General features: G+C 38.4%; 1 protein-coding gene across 4 annotated transcripts in view; it reads right to left on the reverse strand.

Moving 5' to 3' along the window:
* The window catches only part of LOC107077199 (scrapie-responsive protein 1-like), a 36,965-nt gene that overhangs the window by 15,806 nt on the left and 1,370 nt on the right, over positions 1 to 19,789 (reverse strand). For all 4 annotated transcript variants that reach the window (XM_069192736.1, XM_069192731.1, XM_069192741.1 and 1 more), the window contains exon 2: positions 8,425 to 8,545. The gene's annotated coding sequence lies outside the window, so the exon portion shown is untranslated. The remainder of the gene's footprint in view (positions 1 to 8,424; positions 8,546 to 19,789) is intronic.

The following is a 19,789-nucleotide window of genomic DNA, read 5'->3' on the forward strand; positions in this document are numbered from 1 at the left end:
ACCCAATGAAACGTGATCCTGAGGAAATAGGCACACTTGATCAGAATTTGCCTGTATCTTCTGGCAACTGCCTGTCAACACTGGCTGAAATACAGCTCCCTATTTGTATTTATTGACCCACATACATTATTGTGGCAGTTGTACACTAATTGCTCCTCTGTCCACTTTCACATAACAGCTGTGGTTAAGCCAAACTGCTTAAACCTATATATAAATAGCACTTTTTTCCAGGTTTGATCATCCACTTGTTTAATTTCTGTATTCATATCAGTTTTGTTGTTGTGATGCCTCTTATTAATGAAGATTTCAAAGCTCCTACACTCCTATTGTAACCATTTTGGACTAACGGATATCTTACCGTTCTATATGTTACCTTAATATCTGAACTTGCAAAAATGTTTTTTTATTAGACTGTCACCTGTCAAACAGAATGTAGTCTGAGCAACTTTAGATCACTGGTGGGTAGTTCGTTTTCCTTAACTGTTCCAATTGTCAACAGATCAAGTTTTGTGACACCTCTTTTGGGCCTTGTCTTTAACACTGAGTGAAATGTGAAGACGTGCTACAATCTGCAGTCTCACAACTCTGGGGGAAAATTCAATAGTTTTAAGACTGGCATGTCCTACAACCCAGGGCCCCTGGTCAAAGGGACATTGGTTTGGAAATCCTGGGCCAGAGGGCATAGTGCTACCCACTGTACAATGGCAACCTGTTTTTTTCCTGGGAAATGTCCCATCCCAGTACTGACTTCATCCTGCCTTGCTTAGCTTCTGAGATCTTAGATTCTGATGTCTAAACTCATTTCTAAATGAGATCAGCCTCCAAGGTGACAATACTGCCATCACAAGTGCTCAGTGTTTGCTACTGTGTTCATGCAGTCTGCAGCCAGGTGGTCCTTGACTGACATTTTAATTTTACTCTTTTAGCTCCTTAACCCCCTACCCTGGGGCAACACAAAATCATTTCCAACTCCTGTCACAAGAGGCTCAACAGTGAGAGTGAAAGTGGACAAAATGTTTATAAGTTTAAAAAAGTAAGCAAATGTAGCAGGTAACGCTTATTATGAGCAAACAAAGCCAAGATGTTGGACATGGAGCGCTGTTTGTCCACAGAATGGATTGAATGAGCTGTCACACCCCCACTTCCCCATCCTTTCCATACTTTTCACATGGGTAACATTCGTTAAGTCATTAGGAAACGGCTTCACATCAACTGTTTAGCTTTGTGGATACTTTTATTCATTATCACAACAAATTGGGTTGGAACACCTTTCAGCAAACACTGCGCGCCCTATGCCTGTAACAAGTTCTTAATGGGAAAATGTTTAAATTGTAATGTCTTATGCACCACCCTAATCTTCAAACTATTTTCTAACAAGCTTCCGTAATTCAGTGGTAGATAAACAGATCAGATGTATTATGTTTAGAACGTGTTACATATACGTATAAAGTAAACCCTGCTGCATTGTTTTATTGTAAAGTCCAAAGACTCACTGGCAGCGTTTATATTGCAACGTGTATGTGAACATGATCAAAACCATTCTTTGTTCGGTAATTAAAAGCAGTGGGGTGTGTTGCTGCGTGCTGGAACTTCGGGGTACCTGGCGTCGAGCCCACCCTGCAAGAGTATAAGTCAATGTCATAGCCTTTGTGCTTAATAAATAGCCTTGTGAAAAATACAAAGTATTTGGTATTCTTATCAATCAATCAATCAATCAATCAATCAATCAATCAATCAATCACAAGAGTACAATTTCAGATACTTTACATTTTCCAGTAGCCTACTTTTGCTGATTTAAAGCAGCCTATATTTTGAGTTTAGGGAGACTTCGACCTGAAAAGAATTCCCATTTCAAATCATAAAGCATTTTTTTTTAAATCCTGTCTGAACCACTGATAAATTGTAGTCCTGTGTGACAAAAGAAGTAACGTCTGTCAGTGAACGTTAGAAGCAATGGGAAGAATCACATCACACCTTCACTGAAAAACACTGACGAAGACTGGCGAATACGTCGTGCAATTTATTGAAATGTTTAAAACTAATCTAAAAATCTGGTAATACAGGATGATCTGGTCTAATAAAAGGAAACAGGCTACGCAAGTCATACAAAATATTTAAATACCCTCGTTTGACACAAGATTATAAAGAATGATGTGATTTTCCATAAATAATGTGATCTTTATTTGATGTGTAAGAAATCTATTACCACCCAAACATTTCGTAAGGAAACGTGGTTGCTCCTTGGCTGTTAATATACCTTCTTTTACATGTTAAAATGGTTCTACTTCATTCCTAATAATAATAATAATAATAATAATAATAATAATAATAATAATAATAATAATAATAATAATAATGTTATGTTAAAATAACCAAATTCTATAGCGTAAATATCGTCTGTTTTATTGTTGTTAATACTGTTGAGAAGGAAAAATGGGTATTAATTTAGGATTGTGCGGACACTAGGTTAATTAACAAACCCATCGAACTCTTATAATAAGGTGCTCACTGGTGGAAATATGCTTTATTCTGCATGCATTGTCGGGTGAAAGGTCAATAACAAATTTCAGGATTAAATTTCTGTTTACAGTATACAGATAAATTCAGTTCAGGCTTGAATTATTTTTAGTCTTCATAGGATAATAAAAGTTAACCTAGAAATGTACTTTCTGTTTAAATCCATTAATTGAATTACATTGACGTGAAAAGTCCGTTTCATTTTTGAAAGATGTTTCGGAGGAATCAAACTGGCGAAAGCGACAAATTATTAAAATATGTTTTGTTAATAATAACTAGTTATTCAATCATTGTACGATGTTGTTTGTAAAGGATCACAAAACAGTTTTGGACGTTTGTCTTTTTTCCGTCAAAATCTCAGGTGTTTATATTCTTCGAATACAATTTTTGAAAATAATTTGATGGTTGCCCCTTGTTTCATATAAAAATTAATATCAAATTACAATAAAGTCCCTTAATAAAAAACTGAATCTTGTTTTCTGGAGGATTTGTGAAAATTCTACGAGTTTTATAATGCGACATATCTGCATTGGTTTAGCCTATATTGATAATAACTGTAAATATCCAATGATCTACCTCGAACTGCAAATAAGACAAGTACTACCGACATTCAGTACTGGAACCTCAATATTTTCAAAATGTTATGTCTTAGAATAAAACACAGGGGTTAAATACCCTGACACGTAAGCAATCTGTAGACCATCTGTGTACCACATTTTTAACAGTATATTCTTTTGATGTCTTCATTTGTTTACTGATGTGTGCCTTTACTGCAATTTGGCGTAGGCCTATTATTTTTTAATCTCCAAGGAGTTTTTGGTTTGGACCGTTTTTAACCCAAAAACTGTGAGCTGAAATATCACGTACACCCTCTGGGGCAACACTGCGTGTTGTAATTTTATTCCTCTGCTAAAATGGTCGGATTTTTACATTCAAACTGAACCGGGCTTATTTGGCTTATTTCATCAGGACTTCTTAAAATCAAGAGAACATTATACTCTATGTCTTATGTTTGAATGACATTCCGAAATGAAATACCACCAACATAAAACAAAAGCAATGCGCAAACGTTTTAGCGGACATTAAACTTTATACAGTAACCTGCAGGTACTACTGGGCAATAATTGTGAAATTTACCTGTCAGTTATCCTTCTGCAGACAGCTATCTTTAACTATACGACGTTATCGAGCAATCATTTGACGAATTAGTGAGTAGCAGAGCCACACTGACCGAATTTTATTATCAATACCAAATCATGCCACTGACCGAGCAAATTGTAGATGAAGGATGAAAAATGAAATGTAAAATCATAAGGTTTAAAAGTACAGTTTCATCTTTTGATACTTTTTGATTTGTATTTATTTGATATTTAAATATAGTTGAAAAACTCACTGCTCAAACCAAGATGTATCTTAACCTCGCGAAGATGATGCATTTGACGGTTTTACCCATGATTATTTTTATATTGCCTGCATTCTTGTAAAAAAATAGGACCTTGGAGATCACATTCCGAGGAATCAAATCAAAAAGCGTTTTTAATGTGCGTCCTTTTACCTGCGTTTGAAATTACTCATTGAACAGTTTAGTAATGTGATTTCTAAAGATCTTTCCAGTAAATTTATAATTAACCAGAATGTATTATTCCAGAACCATGGGTCGGTTAGAAACCCTATTAACAGAGCTTGGACAAATGTGTATTTCATATGATGTAAATGTGTTTGTAGTCTTTTAGTCCAACCGGAGGACGGCGGAATTCTGGTAATTCGTAAACGCTCGTAGGAAAGTCAAAAAGAAACCTTTCTACAAAACAATCCTGCGTAATCTGCAGGGCACCGAACCAATTTTTACGGTCTGAATTTTTAATCTCTTGTATAAAAGACAAGAGGTCTGTTGTCACAATTTTCTAAAGTCAAACTAAAAGTCAAACCGTTCATTTTCTAATAGCAAGACTTCCGTGTCAAATACTGTAAAACCTCACACACAAATAAAAAAGTGTAAACACAATTACACTGTAGTTTCAGTTTTGTATTTGGGGAAAAAAAACATGTATGAGAAATGCACATCTTGCACAACACTAGTGTGTTTTGTGATTTTAAACATGAAAGGTAAGTATTATTGCTGGAATAACACGATAGCACAAATGGGTATCTGCGATTGTTACACTGAGCTTTATGAAATGACTGGATTTGTTCGGCTCCCTTGATGTGAAATTCCAACGCATTTCAACATAGACACATCACAATTCTAATCTCGCAAATTCCTAAAATCATCTTGAGAAGGTAAAAAAAAACAGAAACATTTTCATTATAATTGATATACAGTAATGAAGTTTCAGTGACGGACTATATTGCCACGGAGCCCTGTTACACTTTCTAAAACAAACGATTACCAATGCAACCACTGGTACTAGGTAAACACGTAACTGTAGAAAGATCACGTGTATCATTGTCCCTCTTGGTCATAAAGGACAATATCAGATTTCATCACAACCTCTGTAGTACAGAACAATATCTGAATAGAAAGCATGACAGGGAAAAGGCAATGGAAGCTGTCAGGTCAATTTCTCAGGTGTTATTAACAAAACCATAGTTCAATGCAGCGTTGCTACTGTACGGAAGGAATTGTGTTCACCCTCTCTTCAATGAGTTAATTCTTTAGAGGGGCACTTCCATTGGTGAAGATGAATGAATGTTCAACAAGCCTATAAGAGCTACCACTGCCACATTGAATTTTGCTTAATCATCCAGGTGGATGCTGCACACTGGTGGTGGTGGAGGGGAGTCCCCATTACCTTTGAGTGGAGTGTCCAGAAAAGCGCTATATAAGTGTAAGCAATTATTATTATTATTAATACAGCCCATTGACTTCTAACATTAATGGAGATTGGGAGAGCCGTACTTAAGCGCTGTAAAAGAGGAGGCACTTGGGTTCAGAGGTGGAAAAGAGGAGCACAAGGTTTAAGGGGATAGGGGATTGTGTATTTCAGAACAGATAGCCAATAAGTGCTTGGAAACTAACACTGCCTTGGGACAATATTGGCATGGCTGTTCTAAGACTTTGATAGTTTTGTCGGATACTGGGGCCACATTTATAAAACCATTTCACTGCACTACTTATTGCCACTCGTTTTTTAAATGCATGCTCCCCGTCTTTCAAACTAAAAGTAAGAAAAACGTACATATATTTTAGCAACTCTTAAATTCATATCCTGAAATATTTGTGTAATTCCCCGACCTTTCCTGTGTTGTTCTCTCATAAAGAAAAAAACAGGTGTGAGCTCAGCAGAATGGCGAATATGGCTTGTAATATGGTATGTTACCATATTATACCATTTTGAAATGGTACAGGCAGAGTTCAAAACTAAGGCTTACAATTTCGGCAAAGAAATTCGAGAGATCTGAAGACACAGAATGGGTAACGCTAAAAGTAAATGAAAACCCAGAAATCAGTGGCCCCAAGTGTTTTAATAAAACGGAAAAAAAAACAACAAGATTACAGAAAACATTTTGGAAAACGATTAAAAAGAACAGAAAACAGTTAAAGGAAAGGCATACAAACACACTTAAAATAATCTAAGACTGGAAAAGAGAAAAGAAAATGGAAAGGGAAAGTAAAATTAAGTGATTTTATTTGTATTATAACAGAAGAGGACAGAAACTGATGCAAACTTCTGTCTCAGAGCTAATAACTGAGAACTCTGAGAAGGTGTAAAGGGAATACCTAATGTGTTAAAGTAAAATTTAATGGGAAGTGAAGTTTAATCTGCTAACAGAAAGCACTTTTTCCCCACAGTGGGTCTGGGGTATCCAGAACAAACTGCCCAGCTTTGTTGTATGATTTAGCAGAAAGAGAACCCGTTCATGAGCCAAATGTATTTTCAATCTGGTTTGAGAAACAGTTTTGAAGTCCTAGTGCTCTGCCTAGAAAAATATGTGGTAGTTATAGACTTTGGAAAATGAAAACATGCCCACACTACCTTTATCATGCACATAAACACATTGACTATTAAAATATGACCATAAAGGGAATCGCGATTGTCTCCATCTATAGATGATTGTTGCTGTGTATTGCAGGGGTGGGAGTGTCCAAGCCTGCCAGGTTTTTCGGGGTTTTCCAAAAACAGTGGCCCCTGTGGTTTGTTGGGCGTTTGGGAACCTGCAGTGTTGTTAACAAGAACTGCATCAGTCCTCTTTTGAAAGCCCCAGCTGTGCTGCTGGTGATGAGAACATGCCGCTTGAAAACGAGAGCATGAATTTCAGAAGAGCACACATGCGAGGAATGAAAAAAAAAGTACTTTATTTTCTTCTGTGTTGGTGTCAGAGTAGAAGCTACAGTATGTTTTGAACACATTGAGAAATCGTGATTTCAGATGGAACAGATAAAACACAAAGTATTCAAATAATTTTTGTGTTTTGTTAATATCAATCAACTCTATGAAATAAATAATCACCTGAAATGACTAAAGTATTTTCCTCATACCTTTGCCTCCAAAATCTAATGAAGATAACAATATTTAAAAACATATTTTACACTGGATATCATATATTATTTTGTAATTTTCACTTTTTAACATTTTAAACAATGTTGGTCATCAGCACTGATGCTGTGCGATTGGCTGTGTTTCTAGTAACATTTCTCTTTATCACTAAGTACATGGAAACATATTGACACTATAGGAACATCGTGTATGCACTTGATCACTAGTAACAAGTTTGACAAAGAATGTATCATGCATTTAAATAACTTGCACATCTTTGAAATGCACAGGGCTACCCCCACCTCATCCCCGCTGGGCAGTCCACAAGCAGCAACATTGGTTCACGTTTTATTAAAACCTGACACAGCTGGATAAGAGGGCATTTTCTCTAGTGCTGCCACTTATGCATCTGTTAAACTGATAATCCCGTGACACTTTACAGTTGTTTTCAGCTCCACCGGGATCTTAATAGACATGCCCTATTTCCATGATCTGTTCCAAACTGACATTTATTGAGGCCCTTGCAGTGCTTTTATCTAAAGCCAGAAATGTATTTCCATCTGAACAACAACACTATTTTGTTTTAGCATGGCTTTGCTCTGTGGTCATGGTATCATGTAAGTGAATTGTAGCATTTGTTTTGCTGTGCAGTTTTTTTTACATTGTTATTTTTCACAAGCATATGAATGAACAAGCATTTCTTTGGGTCCCCCTGCAAATGTGCTGCCACATCAGATTGAAACTGGATATTCTGTCCGTCTTTGGAAACTGCTTCCTTAGGGAGTCCACAGTGGACCAGAGCCTGACCCAGTAGGCACGGGGAACACAGGGGGCCAACGAACTGGACAGGACTCCAGTCCATTGCTGAGCCACTGCACACACATACGGGGAATGGCCAAAACGCACGCCAATCAATATTGTCCAAAATAGAGCAGTTCTATGGACTGTGGGAGGATACTGGAGCAGCCAGTGCAAACCCATGTGGACACTCTCAGAACAAGCGACCTTCACACTGAAGGCTCCATCTTTAAGAAGGAACTGAGTACAGGACTCGAGAGCTGCAGGGCAGCAGCCTGAACCGTCCTGGCACTCTGTTACACGAATCTGAAACTCTTTGGTGAAAGTGACCAACGTTGGTTTTAATCACACGTGCATCAGGTAAAGGAGAAGAGGTGGGTGGTCTGTCGGCTAGGTTACTGCCAGCAAAGATCTGATGCACCAGGTTTTTATGTCATCGTGACCATGACAAGGATTCAAATTTTCAAATAAAAATGGAATTCACTGTCTAATTGTTTCAAACTTAATTCAGCCAATGGGAAAATGATGCAACGCAACAAGCACTGTCAGATCATTTTGCTTTACCTGATACAAAATTATGTTTTGTATAACTGAATCATAACAAAGTTTCACAGATGGATAGAAATCTTACCTAGACACCTAGATACCAGAGGACTCTGTCCAAGATGACATGGAGGCTTGTCCTGCTCTCTGTGCTTGCTTACATGACAACAGGTCCTCTGCATGGAAATGAAGTTGGCCAAGGTGACGTGCTGTTTTAACGTACAGGTAACACAAACAGTTATTGTAAGTTAGCGCATCTGGACACCAGATATTTAGGACCTGGCTCCAAAGAACAACATTTTACTAAAGCTGTAACAATATAATGTGATTCTATACAGAGTGATAAGAAAGGAGGTTCAGTATATCAATGCTGTTCAAGTAATTGGGGTTCATGGTGTTCTGTTTTTCTAGTATGTTAAAGAAAAAAAAAGCAAATGCTATTTTATCCATTTGCAATGGTTTCCAATTCGATTTTGAAATCCAGTTTATAACTGATGCTCTATTATCTTGTTATCTGTTAATGTCATTAGTGTCTTTTGTACATGATTCACAGTAGCTCATTTCTTATTAAAGCAATACTGATTTAGCCGATTTACATTGAGTAATATATTAATGACTAGACTCTATGTACACTATGTCTGTATGTGATGCTCTTTGTGTTTGAGAGTGGACAGAGGTTTTGGAAACATGTCTTTTCTTGCTTGTCCAATTTTCAAAATCGAGGAGCTCCCTTTTTGGAGCTTGGTGCTCTTGTTGGATAATAACTCTCATCCGTCTCTCTCTCTCACTGCAGCAGAAACAGATCTGGTTGTCCGGTCAGACTACAACTAATTGGTGTGAAGCAGAAGTTCGGGAAGAGGTCAGGTTGTAATTACACATTTCAGCTCTCTTGCGTATAAAGACTTGCCTGCTGTCCGCAGCTCTACGCCCATCTTTCCTAACACCCCTCCCTTCACCCCATCTTCACCCGTGCAGCAGCCTGCCCTTGGTTACCTCATGGCCAGGGCTGCCATTTCCTCAGTCAGGCGAGTTAGTGCTTAACTACCCCTTTATATTTGTCGGCTCGTTTCGTTCTGGTTAGACGTTTAGGCAATTAGAAGATGTTGGCGTTCTGTTGAAAGCTTCTGCCTTCCCTCTCCAGGCGTCGCTGGATCCTGGCCTGTCTCGATATTATTTATTTGGAGCTCTCTACCGCTCGGATCCATGGTGCCAGTGGGGGAGCGGTGATTGCTTGGAGTACTGCTGTGTGTGCGGTCAATGCCTTGTTGCATGTACTGTAGCTCTCTGTCTGCATTTTAGGCGTCTCTGGATGCAATGCTACCAACCCTATTAGCGCTAGCAGATGCACATTACTGAATAATAACTCCTTGATAAGGAGGAACAATTGGAGTCATCCTGAGATTTGAGATAAAGATTAATTGCAGTAGCCTAATATAATTAAACAAACTTTTCGGAGTCAAGTTAGCTAGTTGCAGGTGTGATTAGCAGATTCAGATGGCTTGATCAACATATACGGTAGATGCTCCTAGCTGAACAGCGTGTGAGTTGCTTGTTCGTGTTTAACAATGGTAATGGTTTTAGCAGAGCTTTAACTATAGCCACCCATGGTCAATAACAGATGAATCATTATCATCTTATTATAATAAGAAAGATTTGTTTTATGCAGTACCTAAAACCCATATTTAAAAGAAGTTTTAAAAGCCTCTTAAAACTCTTAATATACTGTATATTGTGCTCTGTGTATGCAAACACCAATGCTTGTTTAAAGAACTGGAATTGAAATATTTTTGTCTGCTTTTTCACACTTTTTGTAAATAGGTGCTATATATAAAACCATCCAGTCAATTGGTATTACCCTGCTTTCAGTGAGTGCTGGAAGAGTTTTATTACCAGTCTATGAGTAACATCTCGTGTTTCATTAAGTTGTTCAGTTTTGCTTGGTGCATGCAGAAACACAGATATTAAACTGGTCCTTTTCTCTTCAAATTGTCTCAATTCTCAAACTAAAGTTTTGGCTCTTATTTTAGGACAAGTGCTTTGCGATCAGTAGCTACTTCAGAATCTTATAGACACCTCTATCAGAGTGTTAATTTTGCTCTATTTGTTTATTGCTTGCAGTTCAAGCTGTAGTTTTCTTTTTCAATGGTAAAAAGAATAATTGAATAAAAGATTAAAACATGCACCAGGTTTTTAAGACATTGATTTAGAACAATGTTAATCTTTCGCTCATAAAGTTTCATTTTAGCTTGAGATAACACATGTCTAACACATTTTAAAAAGACTTTTAAAGGATTTGCTGCTGCGTATAAAGCTGTAAATCATAAATTATTAATTTAGAAAAGTACAAAAGTTCAGTGAGAGCACAAAGCAACGTTTGTCGTAAGAAAGATATTAAATAGATTTCAAGTGAAATCATACAAATTCTTTTCATTCCATGCATTTAGAAACGTTTGGAATAAACTTATCTGCACGCTTCTGATGAAGTTTGTTTTAAAAGCAAACAAGAAACACTAATACAATTTGGCAACTGATGCTTGTACTATGTTTCACAAACCTTGAGGTGCCCTGCTTTTGAACTCTATTCTTAAATATGATTGTTCAGTTGCAGACAGGATCGTCTGAAAGGCAGTGTAGTTTGTCTAAATACATTAAATACAAATGTGGCTGAATACATAAGAAATCAAAGTTTTTTAGTTTTAGAATTTTTTGTAGTTTTTGTGGGCATTCGTCTTAGTGCATTCTAGTTTTGATTAAAAATATTCACTTTAAAAATTTGTACACGTCATTTGTATTTCTACAAAATGGGACATCACTAGAAGGGAATGAATACTTCGGCAAAGCACTGTAAAATAATACAATAGAACAAATGAAAAGCAATTTCAACATAGTTCAGATAAATAAGACGGAGTGTTCCGAAACTGTTTTCAGTCGAGCTCTTCTAGTAGGAGACTATGTTTGGGGCTACCAGTTAAAAACTGCTGCCCCTTTTGCCCCTGAGTTCATATTGTACAACACTTGTACAATGGTGCATTTTATATTGTATTGAAAGTGAATGAGCAGAGTGCACTGTGGAACTCAATGGCTCAGAGTGTCTCTCTTTTGGCACTGTCTGATGATTATATGCAAGATAGATTAGAAAGCACATGGATTCCTGTCTTTGTTGTTTATTATTCCAATGTCTTCAGCAAAGCTCAAGTAAGAGTTTAGCTTCTGTTTCTCTACTACTTGCCTTATAGCTGGGATCCAGTTACAAGGGGACTGCGGCTAACAGTGAAAGCATGAAACACAAGCCAGCATGCAAGCCGGGGAACATGGGGGATGAGGGCAGGGACACAGGTGCCCCTGCTGTGCCACAGCCTCTTTGCTCCTGTGGGGTTCCATCTGTGGTAACTAGCTGCAGAAGAAGGTAGCTGTAACGAACAGTTCTTTCCGGACCCCATGCGGACGACACAGTCCGACGGAGTGGGGAAACACTGGGGAAACGTCATGCAGGAATACGGGGCTGAAGACAGGGGGGCGTGTCCAAGGTGCGCCGGTGCACGGGGAGGTGTGGCCGAGGCGAAAAATCCCAAAGAGTAATCCATATAGTATCCAAAACACAAAGGTAAGTCCAAAACCAGGAGATCCATCAGAACTCGGAATTAAAACACCACGAAGGCCGGGTCGGAACCGGCGGACGGGGAACAGGAACGGGAACGGAGGTTAAAACCTTAACGGGACCAGGCGCTTCCTGGTCCCGGACTCGCACGATACGGAAATCAGAGCAGAGCCCGGAAGAGCGTCAGCGCCTGGCTTTTAAGGTGGGCAGGGAATAGGGCGCAGGTGCATGGAATAAAGTCTTGAGTGATAGGGCTGGAGCACCCTTAAGGAGAGGAAACTAATATCGTGACAGTAGCATCTCCTGAGCGAGGGAAAGCAGGAGGGAGTGATCCAAGAGTGATTTTTCCTTTCCTGCTGGGAGCACCCTGGAGGCTGATTTCAATATTGCTAAAGAACAAATTCTCCACGTGGTCCATACTGTCAAGACCAGAAGCTCTGACGGGTCTCGGAGTAGGAGAGTGTATGGCACACTGCTTGGAAACTTAGAGGAAGGATTGAAGAATAAATCTAGAGCATTTGTGTGGTAGGCCGACTGTGCCAGGCTGGTGGAAGATATTCAGCAAATGATACAATAGGTTTATGAGACAGCCTTTCCCCAAGAGCAAGAGGTGGAGGCCTGACCAAACTTTAACAAAGCTGTTGGACATGAGAAACCAATTAGGACTGGCATAAACTAGTGCACTTGTAGACTGAGAGTGGGAAGATGTAGGCAAAGAAGATGTAGATGACTATACTGTGTGACATATAAGAGGATGGTCCTCTCTTTGTGAGACACCTATTCCAAGCCACATTAGATAAGAATGACCTGAGACCCATGACCCAATTGCATAACGCCAAGGCATCTGAAGACCTAGCGTTCAGTGGAAGAGCTCAAGGCACGAGGTCACAGTGTTAGGGTCTTATTGAAGCGGGCCTCTGTGACAGCCCATGAAGGTGCACATGACAACCTTTTGTTGTCATTTCAAAATAGAATGGAATGGGTCTCTGGAGACAGACAGTGGTTCAGTGCATGGATTTGTGACAGCTCTTATCTTTTTCCTAATCTGTGCCTTACTGTTCATTATGTCTGGCTTGGTAGAATGGGAAGCACTGTCTGAAAGGTTCAGGGTTCAAACAATGCACTTCTTGTAGCACTGCAATCAGTTCTTCTTGGTTCACGCAGTATTTTTGAGAACTATGCTTCAGTGAGCTCCTCAGCAGACAATGGAGATGACAGAATTGCTCTGACCTCCTCCCCTGCACAACCCCATGCTGCTGTGGAGGATAGGGTATATTGTAATCAGTGGAAAGGCAGTGAGATTGTTTTGATGGGAGCAGGTGAAAGAGGGAACCAAAGGCCTACACATTCCAAGAGGATGCTGAGGGGGCTTAATGTAACCATCGATTCTGTCCATTGAACAGTAACAGCATCCAGACTTGGGTCCAGTGTTACTGAGAATGACAAATGAGAGGAACAAGACCATGTTCAGGTAATAAGAGGTCTGATGGAACACACCACTACTCGGTTGCCATCTTTGGGCTCTTTCCCATCTATCTGACAGAGACATGTCTCCTCATTATGTTTTCTTTGTTTGCAAAGCAGCCAGAGGCTCTTGCTGAACAGCGCTGAAGGTCTCGTTTTGCTGGTCGAGGACCTCTCAGGAGCTGAATTCAGATTCAGCTGTAAATGTGAACCATGAATCTTTGCGTACCTTTGTTGCTGGCTGAAAATAAAAAAAAAGACTCACACTGCATCCCCAGAATGCTGGAGAGGTATAACCACATCCTCTGCACTCAACTCATCTCTGCCACACTATTCCTCATCGGTGTGACTGCTTAATTAAATACTATACCTCTAATCGTGCAGATCTGTCAGTCAGTGGAGAAAGAATCCACATGCTGCACCTCCCACACGTCAGACACTCAGTCAAAGGGAAAATAGATTGGTGTTAAAAACACTATTTTTAAGGATTTACCCAATCCTTACAGTCAGATTCTGGACTCCGCATGAATGTAATGCTAAGTAATGCAATTACAGCAATTAATGACAAAAACAGGGAGAAGGGTTTAGTAATGTGGGCTGCAGGCAGCCCACTCTAATTTAAACAGGAGGCTACATAATCCCAGTGCCTTCCCTTAAGTTTATTTAATGCATTTAGACCATATTTTCTTGTGGTTTTAATATTAGCATACCACAGGCTTACTTGGCTTTTCCATTATTCCCCATGGATTATGTCATACTTTATCATACCTCCCTATATTTTACCAGATTTGTATTATGATTTAGCTATGGTAACAATTAAGTGTTCTTTTTACACCATGGTGAACATTGTAAGGACACACAAACAGTTACACAGACAGAGCACATAGACTGGAAGAGATAAATGATTATACAGAAGAGCAATGAACTTGAATCCCCAAAGCTGAAACTCCAATCATTCTTGGCATCAACATTTAGGTACGCCAAAGTCCTATTTAGGATGTGTAATTCCATAGCAATTTATGTACAGTACTTAACCAGTCCCCTCTAACAAGAATGCAGAAGTGAATTATTTATAACATTTTTGGCAAATGTTTTCTAAAAGAAAAAAAACTTTTTAATGGACAGTTTCAAAATTCTGAATAACAACAGTTGCACTCATATTTAGAATAAAGGTGAATACATTAATAAACATTTCTAGGAAGACTGTGTGCTTTAGCCTGGTGCATCAAGTGCAAATGATGTTACTGCTTCAAATTCGGAACATTGAAAAAGTGATATTTACTCGGTATTCACTTGAATTCAATTTGTCCTTAATAAAAGAGTTTCCTTGTCTCATTTTTCATCATTTGTAGTGCTTTAAATGAGAGAATGTCTGGTAGGGAAAATGTTCTCTCCCGTGTGTACACTGAAAAATCCATCAAAAACCTTATCCAGGGAAATTATACTTTTCAATCACGAATTCATGTTTGCATAGCCACTGTCCATAGAATAGACAGTTTAAATAGTTTAATTGATCAAAAGGCCCTATTAAAGTATATGTGAATTTTAATATTTGTAGCGTCGGACGAAATTTTAAATCCATCCTTTTTGAATTTACAGCGTAAGGGCAACATTGTCATAAAGAACCTATGAATGTATAAATTATGTTAAAAGTCTATATTAGCTAATCGTAGAATTAGCAGAACGTGCACCGCTACGCACAACTAGCCTAATTATGAGGGGAGTGTACTACAAATTGGAAAAGATCACAAGCCCATCCAACGGTCTCGAGCGAGGATCTTCGAGTCTATACTCATTTACAGTTGTCTCGGCTTCTGTTTTAAGTAACTAACGCCTGTTTAAACAGCCCTATCTCTTATGTTCAAAGGAGATTCGTGATCCTCATGTGTTACCAAGTGTTGTCAATGCGAGATTTAGCTTGAGTCAGTGGAATACGATAGCCTGTAAAACCACGAATAGCGCAAGAAACTAAGTATACGGTACATGCGGCTCCGTTATTGAAGTCCGCTAATCTGATGGGAAAGCGTATTGACGTATATATATCGGCAACAAATTCAATTTTCAATTAGGTTGATAGTAGTATATTGAGCAATTGTGAAATGTAAAACAGTAATTTATATTCTACCTGTGTACGTCAAACCTGCTATTATGCGTATATATTCCCTTGATACTTATATACTTAGAAAACGGATCTAAGCAGCACTGAAAGATTTGCATTGATATTAGAACGCGTAAGAAATGAAGAAACATCAAGATATTAAAATAGGCAACTAATTATTTCTTTCGTTTTCGTATTTAACAGGAAACAGTTCTATATGCCACATATAACACACAGACGTGTGCCTAAGAGTGCTTACGTGCAAGCAGTACAATCGTATTTAATATGCAGTTGCCTCATAGCGTCTAAAACTGTTAGTTTTTGATGCAATTATATCACGCCAAAATGTCAGAGAAATATACAGAGCAGGATGTTACAGTAATAAAAGTTTTATACCCAAGGAGTAAAGAGCGCCATTTGCGAATCCAGTGTAGTCTGTAGAACCTCTGTAGTGGAACAATAAAGTCAATTTCTAACACACTACTGCTAAATATCATTCAGATAACATAATCAAATATCTGCAGACAAACAGAATTGCCATTGATGCCCTATTCTGCCTGTAAGAATGATTACAAATAAAGGGAAAAATGATATTCGATGGTCCATACACCTTGTTATATACGTGTAACTTCAAATAATTAGTCTCTGCTTCGAAAATCTTTCTTTCATTACTTTTGTTACGTATGATTTACAATCTTGCCATTTGAATGTTCTTAATTTCTGTTATTTCTTACAGAAACATTTAATAAAACAAATATGAGATTCAAAGTCTATATGGTACCATATCTGTAAAACTTGACTTTGAAACCGACATCGGTTATATATGCGATATATGTATGCTTTGTTCTCATGTGCAATTGCGGCGTTTTTATTAGCTGTCATTTTGATCCTGTTTTTCAGCAGCCTAGATCCAAACTTCGCAAAGCATGAAGCAGGACCGCTGTTATTCGTGCATGATAATAAGTCATACTGTACGTTTCTAAAGCAGGACTGAACTTCTCACAGTGACTGTACTGCCAAGTAGTCTATTTGCTCTTTGTTGTTAATTTATCAAGAACATTAGGGTGTCATCTAAGGCCCTAAGAAAGTATATTGAAAGTTAGAACAGCGGCATTAAAGTATCGTAACTCTTTACAATGTTTATTTAATTTGGCCTGGAACGAGGAAATTAGTTCATTTTAAGTTCCTAACCGTCCGAACAATATTGGAATTGTTGCTTGAAAACAATTATTATAAAAAAAAAGTTTCCCATTCACACTCTTGACAAGCCAGAAAAAAAAAACACTGCAAAATTTACATTCAGTTTTTCTGTTTAAACTTTAAACGTCTCAAAGGAAACAGAATTTCCTTTAACAGCAGAAAAACCGCAAAATGAGCTTCATCTTTATGGATTATATATAAAAACGCATAAAAAAAGAAGAAAGCAAATAGATCAATTAATCTATTAAATAAATCTATTTATTCCTCGTTCGCGACCTGTATAAACAATTTCTGCACATTTTGCCGTATACGGACGGCAGGAGATCGGAGACGTGAATCAACAGAGTTGCTACAGTATATAAAATGAACGAGCATTTCTTTAATTTTTAAATATAGTACTGGTGTTATTCAAGACTACAGGTACTTTTTATTTGAATATGCCGTATCCCGTAAACTGTACAAAACCAAGTGGATTTGTCCTGATAGAAAACAAAAAGCTGTCGGAAATGAAAATTGAAAAGTGAGAGTCTTGTTCGTTTCCCTCCTCATATATAGGCTACCTTACGGTGAACAAAAACTTTATAAATATAATGAAAACCTGTCTTCTGAGTGTGTTAGGAAAATGCATGCGGCGAGTGAAGTGGCGTCTTCTCTTCTGGGAAGAAACGTTTCTTATATTTCTTCATTCATTTAGAAGAGGGCTATTAAGCGCTGGTGGGAAACAGGATTATCCGTGAGAAAATGAACACATTTAAACGCGTTTAGCCACTAGCATGGATGAAATTCAAGACTCAGAGCGCACGTTACTTTTAAATTATATATATATACAAAAGTTCCAGATGAAGGAAAAATGCAATATATTTTGAAATATATTTTTTAAAAGACTCATTTTCTTCTGTTTTGAAATGTCATGATATAAGATGTCGACATACTTAATCATAGCTAACCTCACCCTCTTCTTCATTGTACCTCCCCATGTGGTGCAAAAATTTCTGTCTTCACCAGCTTTTTCCCTCTACCTATTCTTTTTTCCTGGCCAAGGATCAGCCCAGATTTAATAATTAGCAGGGAAATTCTTAACAGAAGGAAAAGCCATAAACCATTTTGAGATTGATATTTTGAAAATGATATAACTTAAGCCACTGCTTTATGCTGTACTTATGTCCAGTTATCTGCTAGGCCACTGCTCCCATTATCTTTACTACTAATACACTTAAAAACCGCAACACTGTCTCTAGGCGTCTCGTTTGTAAACCTTCTCTGGCAGGGCCTGGGACCCACGGAGTGTCTTCGGTGAAACGCACAGACATTGCAATTGGCTACATTTTTTGGCTGGACAAAAACGGAGAGCTGGGGCTCTTTCCTTTTTTTACTTCTTATTTTTCCACGCTGCCCCAATTGGAATGGCTGAAGTAAGTCTCTCTGCCTTTCGGTTCGTTCATCTCAGAGCAGTAATAGAAAATCTGATTAAAAAGGAGTCTCATTCGGGGGAATCAGTTTCAAACCCGCGTTTTGATCAATCTCAGCACTTCTGCTCTTTTAACATATTCTGTAATAGAACTAAGAAACTACTGGAGCTGTTGTGTGCTCGTTGACAAAAAACGGAGCCTGTTCATTCATTGTTTAATGACGGTTCAGCTTGGTAGTGCCGTACGCTCATTTACGCTGTGTTTATGTACGAATGAATTAATTTATTAAATACTATTTAGGTCATTGATTGATAAATGTAATTATGCTCAAAGACAACGTAAATAAATCAGTTTTGTAATTCGCCCGGATAGACTGCTTGAACCATTCAACGCTTTTGCTTGTTTCTAAAGTTCCACGCAAAGATACTATGACAATTTATTATGCTGAACGCTCATATGTTTTCTCTTTCTTTCCCCTAACTCAATGACAGAAAATGGCCAAGGTCATTCTCTGTCAATCCGAAGCATTTAGTAAAAACAACACAACTATTAGGTCTAATAGAAGTTACCATGATGTCCCCCTTAAATGGTTTAAACGCCAGCCCTTCAGTCAATTAGGGTCATCAAAAGTTTCGTATTCTGTAACAGAAGACTTTTCATACAGACAGATCAGACGAAGATGCTGTTCAGAGCCGCTTGTAAGAGTAAACTTAGAGATATGACATGCGAGTTCGCTCTGAACAACTGACGGCTTTTTGTTTGATTTTTCCAGCATAAGCCAGGATCTACGTGCAAAAATAAGAAGAAAAAGTAATAACAGTGTTGGGTCTTCGCTGTTTCGGTAGGGTATACCCAATAAGGACTACAACACGGTAACCGAAACAGCGCCTGTAGTACGTCTTGTCCTTTGTTTGGCTCAAAACCATCCTTTATTATATTGCAAACGCGCTCTCATCCCTAGTTAAAGAAGCGAGCCGAAGACATTGAAATATACTGTACACTGACCTCTGCTACTAATTCAATAGGACATTTTCCTGTGCGTCTAGTTCGCCACATCCAACATCGCCCATAAAAGGTGCTGCTTAGCAAAAGAGGGGTGTGGTAAGTGAATGGTGTATTTATATGTATTTCAGAGACTTCAGCGAAGTTTGAAAATATCCCATTTTCCAAACCCCATCTTTTTATCCTCAGGATCATCGAAGTACAACAAAAGCCTACTGCGTTCCCTTTGCATTTAGCAATATGTTTTCAATGGGTGAACGTGATTTTACAAATACATCATACGAGTTTTGGGAGGAATATTTTCAAGCAGATGTTAAATGTGTGGACTTATTCTCCTGGAGCTAAACATTTCGTGTTTACTTCGCTGCCGGGCTGCACAGCGGAGTGGGGGCTCAGTGGAGGCTATCAGAAATGGAGAGTGCACAGTCCCCGCTATGACACCTATGTACTTATCCACTTGGGAGGTCTCCAGGTCTCCCAGCGCTTGACCAAGCGCTCAACGGGACTGGCGCGGTAATAGATTCTTTTGGGGGTCTGGCCGGGAAAGAAAAAAACTCCGTTCTAATTCACAGAGAGGCAAGCTCTCATTAACAAGGCCGTTCACCAACAACACCCTTTTCGGGTACCATAACTCAGATTTTAAACGCAAACATTATTAAGAGGTTGATTGCGAGCCTCTTTT

Source organism: Lepisosteus oculatus, chromosome 1, assembly GCF_040954835.1.
Source record: "Lepisosteus oculatus isolate fLepOcu1 chromosome 1, fLepOcu1.hap2, whole genome shotgun sequence".
NCBI lineage: Eukaryota > Metazoa > Chordata > Actinopteri > Semionotiformes > Lepisosteidae > Lepisosteus > Lepisosteus oculatus.